Source organism: Prionailurus viverrinus, chromosome D1, assembly GCF_022837055.1.
Source record: "Prionailurus viverrinus isolate Anna chromosome D1, UM_Priviv_1.0, whole genome shotgun sequence".
Taxonomy (NCBI): Eukaryota; Metazoa; Chordata; class Mammalia; order Carnivora; family Felidae; genus Prionailurus; species Prionailurus viverrinus.
This window is the reverse complement of record NC_062570.1, coordinates 95,026,628-95,043,025: the sequence shown is the minus strand read 5'-3', so window position 1 is coordinate 95,043,025 and position 16,398 is coordinate 95,026,628. Positions and strand designations below refer to the sequence as shown.

The 16,398-nt window shown below is 37.5% G+C and overlaps 1 long non-coding RNA gene across 1 annotated transcript in view; it reads left to right on the top strand.

The window, feature by feature from the left end:
- The window catches only part of LOC125147045 (uncharacterized), a 963,150-nt gene that overhangs the window by 719,711 nt on the left and 227,041 nt on the right, over positions 1–16,398 (top strand). Inside the window, exons 6-7 of the long non-coding RNA XR_007144977.1 lie at positions 3,313–3,456; positions 13,217–13,350. This is a non-coding gene — a long non-coding RNA (uncharacterized LOC125147045). The remainder of the gene's footprint in view (positions 1–3,312; positions 3,457–13,216; positions 13,351–16,398) is intronic.

Here is a 16,398-nt window from a genome sequence, read left to right as displayed (position 1 = left end):
CACACAACACCCTAAGGGATATTTTTGCATTAGAATTCTTTCTATTGCAGTGAAAGAGTCAATGCAAACCATGTTAAGCATATATGGGATTTGAGGGTCTCATGCAGCTGAGAATTCTAGGAGCTTTGGACCTTAAGAAATGGGAGCCTCAGATACTTTCCTTTCTCTCTCTTTCTACTTCTTTCTTCTCTCTTTCTCTTCCTAGTAGAGCATTATGCCATGCACAGTAGGATGGACTAAGCAATTGGGACTTCTGGGTTTAAATCACTTGAGTAACTCAGAGGATTCTGGTTAGACTTGCATGGGTCATGCGACCATCCTTGAGCCAATCTTCATAGCTAACGAGATGGATATTAAGACTGGTCAAATCTACATTACATGAGCAACCCTGTAACAAAGGAGGGGGTAGAAATGACTGAAATGGACAGACCCACAGAGGCCATGTTAAATGGGGGGAGGGGCAGTTTCCCAAAAAAAGAAGACTTATGCTAACAGAAGAGGGCGACTGAATTAGCAAATGTGAAGAAGTGTTGATTAGAGTGTACTCTTCCTGATGTAGAAATGAGTAAACAAAGTATCAGAAAGGTTTCATTGTTCTTTTAAAGTTTGTAGGACTAATTCATACATGATAGATGAGAACCGGACCATTTTATTGGACCCTGAAGTCTGTACTATGTCTGCTGTGCCCTGTGCCACTGCAATATTCATAGACGTTGAAAGGGATAGCTTTTTTAAACATTAAAATCACCATATTCAATTTAATAATAGAACTGAAAATTGTGCTATTGAGTTGTAAAAATGATTATTTGGGGGGAATATAAATGTTTCTCTGGAAATTGTTTAGCAAGGAGCTGGGCTTTCACTGTGTTCTAAAATGTTTTAAATGGGACATCATGATCTCTTAAGACCTCATTAGAGGAGTCTTTTAGTGGCTTAAAATGGTTTTTTACATGATTCAAAGACTTTCCTCACCCATACAGCTCATCATCAAAAAATTACTATCTTAACTGTTCAAATGGGGTAAGACAAATCTTTCATTCCTAGACAATGCTAATAGGATTTCAAATTGGTCCACTTTTTTTGGCATGGGGAAATTTGGCCACAGAAATCAAAATCCTAAAAAAAAAGATTTTTAAATTAATTAAAAAAAAAGAAAAAGGATCCTGCACTTTGGAATTCACTTTAAATGATTTCTCCTACAGAGGTACCTGGGTGGCTCAGTCGGTTAAGTGTCCGACTTTGGCTCAGGTCACGATTTCACTGTCTGTGGGTTCAAGCCCCCACGTCAGGCTCTGTGCCAACAGCTCACAGCCTGAAGCCTGCTTCGGATTCTGTGTCTCAGTCTCTGCCCCTCCCACGCTCTTCCTTTGTCTCTGTCTCTCTCTCAAAAAATTAAAATGAAAACATACAAAAAATTTAAATGATTTATCCTACAGAAATAATCAGACAAGTACATAAGTTTGATTTCACAAGGAAACTCCAAAGTGTTAAACTCCATGTTAGAGAACATGGAAACAACCCAAACATGTAGAGAACTAGCTAAGTAAATCATGCAATAATGTCCAGTGTTTACTGAACCCAAGCAATGTGCTAAATATCGTATATAATATTCAAGTCATTTATTTCATTTCATTTCTGACAATCAATGGTTTACAAATTAGATATTATCTCCCTTTTCTTCTTCAGTTAAAATAATAGAACAAACAAACTATGATTTGGAGAGAGCAAATTAAATGTCAAGAATACTTATTTTTTAATTAGCTGAGAGCCTGGACTCAAGTTCAGGTTTATCTGACTCTAAAACCCTTGCTCTTAATTATTATACAATATTCTTATTTATCTATTCAATGGAAAAATATCCTGTGATTTAAAAAAAATAGTATATTTATCTATGTAAACATGAGAAGGTATTTATGAATATTATTAGGTTAAAAAAAGCAGGTAACAACTGAGAATACATATTGGGTCCCAGTAGTTATTTAAATTCATATTTACTTTATGCATGTAGATACACTAACTTGTTAAGCATGATTATCTTTGGGTAATGAATACAGGCCATTTTTACATTCCTGATTTTATTTTTCTATAATGAATTAATTATTTATAATAAGCATGAGATACTTTCCTAATTATAAGAGTATATTAATTACTTCTATTTTGGAAAAGAAAAAAAGTATTTTGCCCATCATTTCTCAGCTCATTCCATCTAACTTGGTAATTCACCTTGTCAGATACTCTAGTCAGTGTGATTTAGATAATTTGCTATTTGTATCCAAACCTTCCCAACAGCAAAGTTTTGATATGTAGGATACTGAGTACCTGATTAACAGCATAACAAAATTGAATTCCTAGGGCAGAAGACTCCAGCTTATAACTGAATCTTTATGCTTCTACTTGGGAAACATCAGCAAGGGCTAAAAATAATTTTTAAAAAATGAGTTCATCAAATATTTTCAACCTCCAGAAAGATTCAGGACTCATTCGACTCTGGGAAATGATTAGGCTTTCTGTTTAATCCCCTGCTGAATTCATATCTTGCTAATCCTGTGCTGTTCTGTGAATGATTACAAAGCTCTGACTCACTAATGCTCCAATATAAAAAAAAATAATCATTATTATTCCCTTGACCAAAAGGACTTTTGAAAACTGCAAAATATTCCTCTGCATTTGAAAAATGGAGCAAAAACTATAAAACTAAAGTTGTTTAAAAAATAAGACATGGCTTTAATTGAATAATTTACTTAATGATGAGACAATTTTGAAGGGTTTCCTGTCTTTTGTGTTTCTGAAATTGTAAGCAGAAGTTCTGAATTGTTTCTGGCCTCCTTTCTTTCAATTGCAGTAATACTAGGAAGACAAAACAAGGCTTAGAATCACATCCAAATTCAACACCTTCCATTGACAGACAACTAATGGATAGGAAACATGTTTTTTTCATGATGTAAGAAAGCTTTCAAACAGGATGTCAAAATGAAGATGGGTCTTGGATTTCACAGTGACATACCACAACACCAGTCCCTTATGACCTCAGTCCATTTTTCTCCTTCTGATATTACAAGTCCACAGGGATTCTTGCCCCAAATCTGTGAATAACAAAATAGCTTTTAAAATACTCTTGAAGTTTTTGGCCTAATTGTTAAATCTGCTGCCATCATATGGTGACAAGTGAAAAGAATAAGGGCACTCATAGCTCTTAACGCTAAGGTCCTAATTATATTTATGAAGGGACAGAAAAACCCCCTCTGCTTTTTCTCTAACATTGGTACAATTCCCCAATACCAGTAAACAGAATATACATCGTTTCTTTTACAGAAATATAAGTGCTCCCACCAGAAAACCAACAGAACAAATCCTATTCTACTCTGAGCTTCACAGTCAAATTCAAGATATGTTGAGAAAAGCGATGCAGGATAGACTGAACTGACAACTTCTGATAAGACAGAGGTAAGGATGGAGGTGAGTATCAATATATGACAGGTTTCAAACCTGACAGGTTTGCAAGCACTCTCTGTACATGTGATTTCCTGTCCACCAAAATTCTCCCTGACTCTTGACTTTCCTACCATAGACATTTCTTTGCTATCTAGAAATTTCCTCACCTCACACATGTAACACTGGGAAAATAGTTCCTTTGCATCAGGGTATTTGTAATAGAACTAGATCATAAGCAAATCACTGAACATCAAATCTGAAGGAAACTTCTGTGATTACCCCATTTTAAGGATGTAAAAACCAGTAAGTACAACTACTTTCTCCCAATCATTGATAAATTCGGGACTACAAACAGCATCTCCTGATCGTCAGTCCTGCCACCCTCTTTTGTCTACTCCTTGTCCAGCTGTGGCTAACCGTTGATATAATGATATGTGTTATATATCGGTTTAACGATTTGCAAATCAAAACTAAATACAACTAGCACCCAGTTAAGTCCAATCTTTGTGTAGAGTCAATCCAAAGGAAAAAGAATCCAGCAGAAAACTATTACCAAAACAATTTTAATGTTTACTTCATCTCTGGAGAAAATGGTAAAAGGTAGATGGCTGTGGGGGTTGGGGGTAGGGACAGTAATGAGCAGGGAAAAGGGAAGAAGACATTTCAATTTAAGCAGTGGTTCTCCATTTGGCCCCTCAGAGAATATTTAGCATTAACTGTAGACACTTTTGTTTGTTACAACTGAGGGCTGCTACTGGCTTCTAGTATAGGAAGTAGAGGATGCTTCCAGGCATCCTTACAATGCATATGACATTCCTCCACAGCAAAGAATTATCTAGTCCAAAATGTAAACAATGCAGAATTTGAGAAAATCTGTTCTTAGGTATATCTTTGAAAACTTATATCCATCCGTATCAACTGTTGGGCTACCCACCTTTTCTTCCCTTCACTTTCAATTTCGGTCACTGATTCTCCTAATGCTGAAAAGAACTCTTTTGTCTTATAGCTCTTTCTTTTAGCTTTCTATGCATTTTGATTTGAATCTTTGTCTTCATGTTCCATATCTGCAATTTCCTTCCTTTCTCAATATAACCCCTCCTTAACCATAGTACAAAATGCAGAAATCCTCTTGGAAAGACAAAGATAGGATTCTTGTCAGTAGGCAAAAGGGAGATTTACACACATCATCATACACATCTTAAATGATCAGACTGTGAGAAATCTCTATATTTTTATATTTCAACTTGTGTAATTGCAGACTAATTCCAGAATTTCCCAGCATAGAAGAAAGGAGTTTTCTCTTTGTATGTGGCAGAAACCAGAATGTGAAGAAAAGCAAGTGTGGGAGGCAGGGATTTACAGGAGACTTCAGACTGAGTGTAAGGACAAGCTGTCCAAGACTGTAAACTGTGGGAAATTCCATTGGTTCATAAGGTGACCTTCACTGAGCTAGTTCCATTCCCAGCTCCATTTGGATTAGGATCAAAAGTTATCATCGGCAGGAATGATAAACTCCTTGATCCTATATTCTCATATAATATGAGAATAGATAAAGGGAATTTTATGAATTGATGCAAATGGACAATTGGAGAGAGAAATAAAAATTTGTTTGTAGAAGACAGGTATGTATTCTTTGCTTTTATCAATTGCAATACAAAACACTATGACACAAAGATCTTAAAATGTTTATGAACCATATGGGCCTACCAATAGGCAAGCGTTTTATGTGACCATTTTGCTATTTTATGAAAAATATGCTAGAGAAAATTTCATTTACCCAGAAAAATGATAGTCCAGGGAGAAGAAAAAAAGTAAGCCCATTTTCAAACCTGCTAACTTTTTGATATGTAGAAGATTCCAAAATGTATATTCATGTTATATCTATACAATTCTAGATGTCAGGGCTTCTTGTTTTCTCTTCTTCTTTTTTTTTTAAATGTTTGTTTATTTATTTATTTTGAGAGAGACAGAGACAGCGAGCAGGGTTGGGGCAGAGAGACAGGGAAAGAGAGAAACTCCCAATCAGGCTCCAGCTGGCTGTCAGCGCGGAGCCCAATGCGGGACTCGAACTCACAAACCACGAGATCATGGCCTGAACAGAAACCAAGAGTCGGATGCTCAAACGACTGAGCCACCCAGGTGCCCTACCTCTTATTAATCTTAATGGAAACTTTGTAATCAAGAATTTTAGAATAAATTATGGATTATTTGAATGTGAATATATAAGTACAGAAACTTACTTTTAACGAGCCCTTCATAAAGAAACTACAGATTAGATTATACCAAAATGTTTAATAAGCCATTACACATATATTTAACTGATTATTTTGCAGACACTAAAAACTAACATTTTTAAGTATTTTAAAGAACATAGGAAAAAAGGCATATACAAATTATCTCATTCTTATTTTATTAAAAATAAACTTACATTTTTTTTTAGAAAGAGAACTTCTGTAAAAATTCCAAAATGGTGATTTTATCATTACTTCCATGATTGTGAACAATTTTTACTTTTTTCTTTATTTCTATGCTTCCAAAATTTGTTTCTGCAGTGAAAAGATTTTACTCTTTATAAATAAGGGGAGAAAATGAATGCTATTTTTAAATGGGTCCTACAGGGAAATTTTTCTTTTTCTTTATCTAATGTATTGCTAAAACCATTTCCATATCAGTTCCATCCACTGATCTTGGAAAACATGGAAGAAAATGCATCGGTAATAAACGAAGGCAGCAAACAACAAAATGTGGCCAAATCTATAAATCCCTTTGCTTAGCAAAGCAATTTTTTGCGGCTGCAACAGTTGGAATCTATTACTGTAGGCTTTAATATCATAATGTTGAGAGTCTTAACTTCTGGAGTTGGAGCATGAGAAAGAATCTCTTGCACTGGGCAGAGGGGCTAAGAAAAAAAGACCAATTTGATCAAAAATGACTTCATTTCACGAATCGTTATGCTATTACCCTGTGCTTGAAGATAAGCTGTTTAGGTGGGGTCATGATTTAGCAGTCTCTTGAGACCCTGCTGTCTAATTAGCACGGCTCTGGAAAAACTGAGCTCAGTTCATTTCTCATTGGGCCGGTAGGAAAGGAAGGCGTGTTTTTCTCTACAGTCAGCATTATGCTAGTTTATTAGTCCTGGGTTATATGTGTTACAAATGGGAATTTATTTTTGACTCAGTAAAACTCAATGGGCAGAATTCAGCCAAGACAATATCTCCAAAAGAGTCAAGAAAAGCACAACTTTCTAATGCTCAGGACCCACGAACAGACCATGTCTGCTGCTTTAGTTTTGCAAACCTTGATTTGCGTTGCTTTTGCAAAGCCTGTCAGCAAATCCTCAGAATCGTCATTGCAAAGGTCACCTGGTCATTTGAACTTTGAGAAATGTTGCTTCTAATAGTGATTGTCATATCATTCTTTGGGCCTAGGTAAAATTAGGCCAAAAAGCCTACAAAAAACTGATTATAATGAACCAATCCATGTATGTGACCAGGACAGCAGTGCAGAGGTCTCTTTTAATCTAAAAGCTCTTATGTGGCGGCCTACTAGAAATCTCCATTTGAATGCTTCATGCACAAGTCAAATTAACATGCTAAACATTGAACACTGTTTTTCTTCTTTGTTCTTTCTCTTTTTCATTTTATTGTGGTAGAACACTTAACATAAGATCTATCTTCTCAACAAAATTTTAAGAGCCCTTTACAGTCTTGTTAACTACAAGCACAATGTTGTACAATAGATCTTGAGAATTTACTCATCTTGCATAACTAAAACTCTATGCCCTTTGGCAAGCAACTCCTTATTGAACTCTGGATCTCCTCATCTGGTATTTCACCCATCCCAGTGAAAGTTCTTTATTATTCCTGAAGCAAGAAACTTTATAATTCTTGACAACTTCCCTTTTGTTAGCACCACATCTCACTTACCAGCAAGTCTTTTTGATTCTATCTCCTAGATTCTACCTCTGAGATTACACCTTCTTTGATTCTGATCTAGTGGCTGTGCACTTCTGTCTCCACTTTCATTTCTTGGTTTGTGCCACTATTCTAGCCTTTCTAGGCACATAGGTGGACCTTCATTCTTCCCCCCTTCTACTCATTCCTCATACAGCAGCCAAAATGCTTCTGACACTTCCTAGAAAAGATTCAAGCACTCCTTTGGCCACAACCTATCAACATGTCCTCATCATAGGTCGATTAAAACTCAGCTCTTGAATACATGGCCTATCGTCACTTGCTTTTGGTCCTTTAAAAGTTTCCCTGCTGCTACTTCCCTGTCTTACATGTCACACTCCAGTCACCATCAAATACAGCAATGTTTTCCAGCATTAAGGCTCTTCTCCATGTAAGTTTACACCACTTAGTTTTTCCTGGCTAAATATCTGCCTGTTCTTTAAATCACAGCCAAAATGTTGCTTTCTAGACACAGCCCAGCCTGAGTGCATAAGTGAATACTTCTCCGAGTTGCACACTGTGGAGCGCTAACTTGGCATGGGGCTGCAGAGGAGATTCCTCATAGATCTGCAGGAGCAAAATCAGGGGCTGAAACTCACACTTGAAGACTCTCTTTTTTTTTTTTTTATTCAACGTTTATTTATTTTTGGGACAGAGAGAGACAGAGCATGAACGGGGGAGGGGCACAGAGAGAGAGAGAGAGAGAGAGAGAGAGAGACAGAATCGGAAACAGGCTCCAGGCTCTGAGCCATCAGCCCAGAGCCTGACGCGGGGCTCGAACTCACGGACAGCGAGATCGTGACCTGGCTGAAGTCGGACGCTTAACCGACTGCGCCACCCAGGCGCCCCTTGAAGACTCTCTTGAGTGCCTGCGTGAGCTCACCCAGCTTCCTCTACTGCAACACCAGAGGTTTGTCCCTGATGAGTTCTTGGACTCATTTACCCTACCAGTATAGTTCCAATATGACTCCTCTTGCAGTTAGTAATAATTGAAAGCTCTTAATACACCATAAATCAAATCTGGATGCTCAAGAAAAGTATAAACTTTGGATACAAAGTATGGGTTATTTTTATAGGGTCCTTATTTTTTTCAAAATTGGGGCAGAGTGTTGTTTAATGGCTCAGCTCCTACATTTAACCATAGGAATAAATATAAATTCTGCCTTAGCACCTGCTAAAATCCAGGCCATGATGTTACCTAATATTTGATTCACCATCATTAGTCGTCCTCATCAAAGAAGCTGCTTTGAGTTATACAACCTGCAGAGACTTATGCAGGCAGTGCTATAGACACAAACATATTTTTATAGTGTGTTTCCCTTCTGTATTATTTCAACTCCTACACTACTTACATATTTATAGAAGCCTCTGGTGATTCTTAATGATGTTGTTCAGTTTAGTTTCTTAATAATTTCCTTGGTTTTATGCTAACATTCCTGCTGTTGATTGTTCTTTTATTTTAATTATGCCGCATTCTAAGCAGTGCTTCTGGGAGTGGGTTGGGGTTTACGCTGCAGTACATTACAGGTGAAAATAACTTTTAAAATCCCATTAGGATGAAATCCCCTCACACTTTGGCAGGGGTAGGTGGGTAGGGCCCTATCAATGCTAAAAAGTTATACTGCTTGACTGTAAGGGGTGACAGGCAGCTCTAGTAAGTTAGCAACTACAAATGATGGTAGTTAACACATATTGGACACATATTACCTGCGGAGCATGGGTTAGGTGCTCTATGTTCATTCTATCCTTTAATCCTCACCACAACCCTATAAGGCATATGTTAATACGCCCATTTGCCTCCCATGGAACAGAAGCCTAGAGAATCTCAGCACTTTGTCCAAAGACACACAGAGCCAAGTAGTGGTAAGAAAGGAAGCCTTATCTGACTCCACAGCCCCTGCTTTCAACCACTCTGCTGCCCTACTGTTCAAGTAAAAAGTAAACCTTAGCCCATCATAAAAGTTGGAAGGAAAAAACACACCTCTTAATCCAAACTTTTCCTTGCTTACAAGCACCAAGGATTTTAAAAACTGGGACACCTGGGTGACTCAGTCGGTTAAGCATCTGACTTGGTTCAGATGCATGAGATCATGGTTCGTGGGTTCGAACCCCGCATCGGGCTCTGTGCTGACAGCTCAGGGCCTGGAGCCTGCTTCAGATTCTGTCTGTCTGTCTGTCTCTCTCTCTCTCTCTCTCTGTACCTCCCTGCTTGTCCTCTGTCTCTCTCTCTCTCTCTCTCAAAAATAAACATTAAAAAAAACATTGTCTTACTGTGAGGGGTTAATCATTTAAGAAGAGGTAGTTGCAGTGTTCAAGGCTGAAGAGAAATCAAGTCATTTTTATTCAAACTTGGATCAAATATCATGTTCAAAAGAATGTAACGTTGGAATCACAGAGTACTGATTTTGCATGCTGTATTGCTGTATACTCTCAATAACGTTGGGCAGTGACTTAAACTGTCAAGTCCTACCTCTGCAGGTAGAAATAATAATAATAATAATTACATAGATAATTTTGTAGGAGTGCTAACAGCACTGACCCCATCTTTGGCCCTCCATCTTGTTTATGCCTGTGCCATGACCTCCCTGAGGCTTTGATTTCTAGGCCCCTTGGAGGTTAATGTATGTCCCGACCAGAATGTAGGAAGGCTTGTTTTGATCTTCTCTAAAGTGGCCTACAGAATGCGCCACTATAGATGACAAGTAGTGCTACCTGATGTACAGGTGGGATCACTTTAGAGAACTAGTAGCAATGACTGCCACACAGGTGGCACCACTTTAGGTAACTACCCTTTGACCTCACCGCACCGCCTCTCACTCTATAAAAGCTGTGGGTTGAGGTCCCAGGTTGAGTTGGGGTACAGTTGCGTAGTACCTAGATTGTTCATCTGCCTGATCCCCCCCATCAGTAAGTTACCCTAAATACATCTCTGTAAACAGTATGGAGGGGCTTGATTTGTCTTTGCCTCAATATGCCTTGTCAGTTTGGGGGATCCTTTACCCTCTCTCCTCCACCTTCTGACATAGCTGATGGGTAGATATCTAGAACCAAATGAGGTAATCTATAGAGGATGCCACACATAGTGTCTGTCACGTATTTGCCTAATCAATATGATTCTCCCTTGTCCTCTATTTCATCTATAGAGCAATAAATAATTCCATATTTTTGTCTTATAGATGTCACTTAGGAGGAATAGATGCCCAGGGGGTGGTCTGCCAATCACTTTACTGGCCCTTCAGGGCCTTTACAGGGTCTTCAGCTCTGCTGTCCCCGTTGCCACTTCTTTACCACATCAGGCACATCTCACTGTTGGGCCCCTTGCACTGGCTCTTTCTTCTGCCTGGAATGGTCTTCCCTAGACATCCACCTGAGTTACTGCCTCATTGTCTCCAAGTCATAGCTTAAAGATGGCCTTCTCAGTGGAGGCTTTTCTGACCATTTTATTTAAAATTGCACATATATACCTCTCCACCTTATTGCCTTCTGGGCTTGATTCCCTTAAACATATAATTTATGTTTTGTATTTATTATATGTGTCCTCTACCCCCTGTAATGTAAACTACATAAGGATAGGAATGTTTGCCCTTTTCCCCCCTACTGGCTTATTTTTATTATCTAGGACAATATGTGGTTTATAGTAGAAGCCTGTTAAATATGTGTTGAATAAATTAATGAATAAATGGATGGTTTTCAAAATGAATGCTTTCAATAGAAAATTCAAAGAAGGTAAATATCACTGTGGAATGTGTTGAACTGAACATTCCATGGGATTGGATGGAAGATTGAAATATTACTATGAGTAGTGGTATCCTATTAGGATAGCTTAGTTTTCTGGACGGCAGTGGGAAAGCAGTGTAGCATGATTTTAAAAAAGCAAAACAAAACAAAACAAAAAAAACCCAATTATACCCATGATAGATAAATCGAAATGAATTTCAAAAGAAAAGGACTTGGACATCCAGTGATGTATCTACTCGTTGAAATCCCATAGCATTTTCTGTGACTACACTTAAAAAAGTGTAATGACTTACGCCTTGTTTTTTCCCCATTTCTATTTGTGTCGCATACAAACATATGGTATTGATTTAAGAACTTGAGCTCAGAATTCAAATAAAACTCAATTAGACTGAATCCAAATCTTGGCACCTCCATTTTCTTAAGTCCTGAAGCTTGGAAAAGTTAGCAAACTTCATAGGTTCCTCTTTTGTAAATAGGGATAATGTCAGTACCTACCTCATAGAGTCATCGTGATGGATTAAAGTGGTAAACCTGTGTGAAGGGTTTAGAACAGGCACCTGCCCCACAATATGTGCTCAGCTGGTGAGCTATTACAAATTTTATTGTTCTTACTCCCTGGTAGACTATAAGCTGCAGGAAAAAAAATATATATATATATACACATACATACACACACATGCATGCGTCTCTATGTATACATATAGTATTAAATACATATATTTGATTTCTCTGTTCACAGATATTTTCCCATTGTGAAACTTGTTTGAGAGGGATTGAAAAGGGGTAGAATCTTCCTAGAGGATTCATCCATGGTCTTAACACATAACATGAAGTGAAATGGATTTCTTAGATTACAATAATAAGGACTACTTTTCATTTGACAGCCTTGCAGGGCATGAATGAAAACTGCTGTTTTAAAGTGGTTATGTTCTATGGATGAAACTGGTCTTATTGAATGCACTGATGAATGTTTTATGGTTTTATTACAGATTTAATCATAAATCGTTTTTATGATTTAATGAAAAATAGTATTTGTAAAGGTTAATAAATTTCTTGACAAAAAATGTGTGTATATATATATATATATATATATATATATATATATATTATTGAATAAATGAATATAGCAGACACTACAATGGGAGGTAAGCCAGAAAAAACAAGGAGATGTTGTCAGTACTCAAGGAAATTAACAATATCACAAGGTAGAGAGGAAGTGATATGAAGAGGTAGGGAACATCTCAGTTTAAGGAGAGTCATTAAAAGTGGCATTCTAAGGGGCACCTGAGTGGCTCAATTGGTTGAGCATCTGCCTCTTGATTTCGTCTCAGGTCATGATCTCACGGTTAGGGAGTTTGAGCTACAAGTTGGGCTATGTGCTGACAGCATGGAGCCTGCTTGAGACTCTCTTTCTCTCTCTCTGCCCCTCGCTTGCATGCTCTCTCTCTCTCCTCTCTCTCTCTCTCTCTCTCACACACACAAATAAATAAATAAGCATTAAGAAAAGTGGTGTCATAAAACAAAGAGTGATGAGATGAAATGGCTTTAGATCTCCAAAAAATCATCTAAGGATTCCTCCCGATCTACTTACCTATAAATTAGCATTTATAGGTATGGTGATTTTAAAATATGTACACAAATTCTTTGATATCTCCATTTGAAGAAGCAGAACATATTCTCTCTTGGATCTAGTGAGTTGCTTTTGATAAATAGAATAAAGTGGAAGTGATGATTTCCAGCTACTGAGACAAGGTCATAAAAGGCATTGGGACAAAAAACAAAACAAAAAACAAAAAACAAAAAACAAAAAAAAAACTACTGTTCTCAATCTAATCTTTAAAAACAAAATGATCCTACTTTTCACATATTGATGTTTTTTTTCACCTTCTAAACCCTAAATTCCTTGAAATGATAGCCCTTGCCCAGATCTTCTGTGTATGCCTTAGAATCTAGCGCATAGGTTAACCTGGCTGACTAAGCCCTCAGTCAGAGGATATTTGATTGGCTATCATCTCCATATTTTTATGAGGCTCTTCTTGATTAGAAAAATAACTTCGTTATTTGAAATAATTATTTTTTTAATCATTGTGCAGAATTTTACCGGGCTAAAAATAGAGATCCGAAGAAGAATGGCAGAGAACTCCTATGGGATTCTGAAGGCTCCATCTCTAGATGTGACCATGTTCTGATCAGTTCGACATTGAAAGAATCATCCAGCTGGTTCATGGTAAGTCCATGAGCTTGGTGGTACTGATCATATGATCTGAATCTCAGTTTCTTTTCCTGTTATGTGTGAATGATAAAAATAGGGTTATCTTGAGGAAACAGTAAGATAATCTCTGTAGAGTCCTTAATAAGTGTCAACAACTATTTTTATTTTTACTTTTCCCTTTTGTCCCATTTCCTCCACTAAAGGACATGTATTGACTTAGATGTTGCTTTAGACTTTTTTTAGTATTTCTTAACCATGGAAGACCTTTTGATACATGGAGAGGGCCTTAAATATATGCTACGTAAGGAAGAAAAGAACAGGGATAAAGGTATTCATATCAGCCCTACATAAAATCTGCAACAATGCAACCAGGAAGATGATATTTAATGTATTTCAAAGCCATAGCCAGTGACTGGAACAGACCAAGATGAGACCAAGAGAAGACATGATAACACATGGAGAGAAATTTCAGAGGAAAAAAAAAATCTTGCCCAAGGTTCTTATTCATGCAAAGTTGTAATCCCCTAGTCACCAGCATCTCGGAGGGATACAAGTAAACATGCAGCATACTATAGGGATATTTGCATTTTTGTATGAACAATGTTTTAATGATGTCACTGAGAAATGTTAACTAATTGCATTTTTAATTAGTTTTAGGGTATAGAAGAATTAAAAGTGGTTATATTTAGAACTTATTTAATTAAAATGGATAAACTATATTTCACGTGCATAATATAGATAATCTCACTAGGTTCTACTCCTGGCTATACTACTGATTTAATTAATTGGGAGAACTGCAGCATATTAATGAGAAGAAAATAGAAACCATTGCCTTCTTCCTTTATTGTGATTGCAAACCGTTCCAGGTTCTGGATAAGTGGATAGTTGATATTGAAGGCAGGAAATGTTTATTATTCAGTGCAGCAGGCTGTGGTGACATTTCTTATCATTTCAGCATAACTGTGCCGGAGGGTCTGTAAATAGTATTTGCCAAAGGCAATTTTACACATTCATAATATTCTTTGATGTCTGGGCTGGGCCCAACTGACAGAGCCCCCGAGGCTATCTTTCTCCTCCTCCTCCTGCAGGCTGATAAACCAGTGTGTGGGTTTACAGAGAAACAAAACAAACTCAAGAAATTTCATTTAGTAATTTCTGAAATAAATTCACCTTAAGGAAGCCAATGCCTAGCAGATAGTGGCCGTTTAATAAGTAGTTATTGAGTGAGGGGTGGTCCACTTGCATCCAGGTTATGGAGAATCATTTCAAGAGGGAAAATTTACCTGCAGGAAACATTCTGGGTAAATTTGATTTTATGCTGCTTCTGCGTAGGAAAGAGAAGATGAGAAAATGTGAAACCCTCATTCTCAGCAATATGAATAATAGTTAATAATGAATTAACATTTATTGCATTCTTACTCTGTTCACCAGTTGAGGAAACTTTTGTACATTTACTCATTTATCATAGCAGTAGACTTATATAAGAATGATGAGAAAACTGAGTCACAGATTAGCCAAGAGCACACAGCTAGTAAGTAATAGCACATTAAAAAAATAAAACACTAGGGGCACCTGGGTGACTGAGTTGGTCAAGCATCCAACTCTTGGTTTCGGCTTAGGTCATGATCTCTTGGTTCCTGAGTCAAGCCCCACATAGGGCTCTGCCCTGACAGGGTAGAGCCCACTTGGGATTCTCTCTCCCTCTCTCTCTGGCCCTCCCCTGCTCCTGCTCTTTCACTCTCTCTCTCTCAAAATAAATAAATAAACTTAAAAAAAATCATAGTCTATTAAAAAAACATTAAATAGGGCTCCTAGGTGTCTCAGTTGGTTAAGCTTCTGACTTTGGCTCAGGTCATGATCTTCCAGTTTGTGAGTTCCAGCCCCATGTGGGACTCTGTGCTGACATCTCAGAGCCTGCTTCAGATTCTGTGTCTCTTTCTCTCTCTCCCCACCCCCTGCTCACATTCTGTCTGTCTCTCTCTCTCTCTCAAAAATAAAGGTTTAATAAATAAATAAATAAGACACTAGACATATTTCCTATCATTTACAATACCACTATTTGTTCAGGCTCCAAATAACCCTATCTACCACCTCTGACCCAGGAAGTACCCATAAAATTACCCTGTACATTTTCTTTCTAAAACATACAGTTTTCTGAAATTATTATATTCATTTAATTATGTTTTTTGTTGTTTTTCCATTTATGTTTATTATTTGTCTCTATCAATTAGAATATAGGTGATTTGCATTCTCATCTTTTGCACTTATTTATTCCATATCCCTCTGCGAGTTTAATTTTTAAATCTGACATCCATAATGAGATAATAGTTCTGCTTTTTTTTTTTTTTTGAATGATGTCCAGTCTCTTCAACCTGGCACTCAAGGCAAGCTGTCATGTGATACCTTTTTATCTTTTCAAATCTGCCTCCTTCTAGTGCAAAACATCCTTGCTGTCTCCCTGTTGATTAGTATATCCTCTGCCTCCTTCATCCATGGTGTGCACAGTCTTCTCTCTTTTGGCACCAACAGCCCTATTCCCACCTGCATGTTTGAACATAATTCTGCTTTCAAAGATGCAACCATAGCTAAGCTCTCATTCCTGTTGATTTCATTAATATTCGTCACCATCTTCTCCCTGAGCCTGTGGTTCCAAGTTTCTTTCCCTTCAGCCATCACTTTGTAGCTTCATGCCTTGTACTTTGGTAGTGACACATGAGTAAATTTAAGTCTCAAACAAAATATCCTGTACCAGTTAGGTTTTCGCTCCACTGTATCTATTGCAGTGTTGGACATAGACTATGTTACAAGTAAATAATAGACTGATAGCTACCTATACTGCTCATGCAGTCCATTGCTAGGTAATGAAAAATGATTATTCCAATTAATATAAAGGATGTTGTGCTGTCCTGCCTGGACTTCGCGTCAGGAATGATGATCTTTTTCTCCCAGCTGCTAAGAATGCAGTGGGAAGAGAACTTTGACTATTGGCCCATTTCAGAGATTGCCTCTACTGAAGAGACCCCACCCTGCCTGATCCTCTGTGCCCCTTCCTGGGATGCCAAT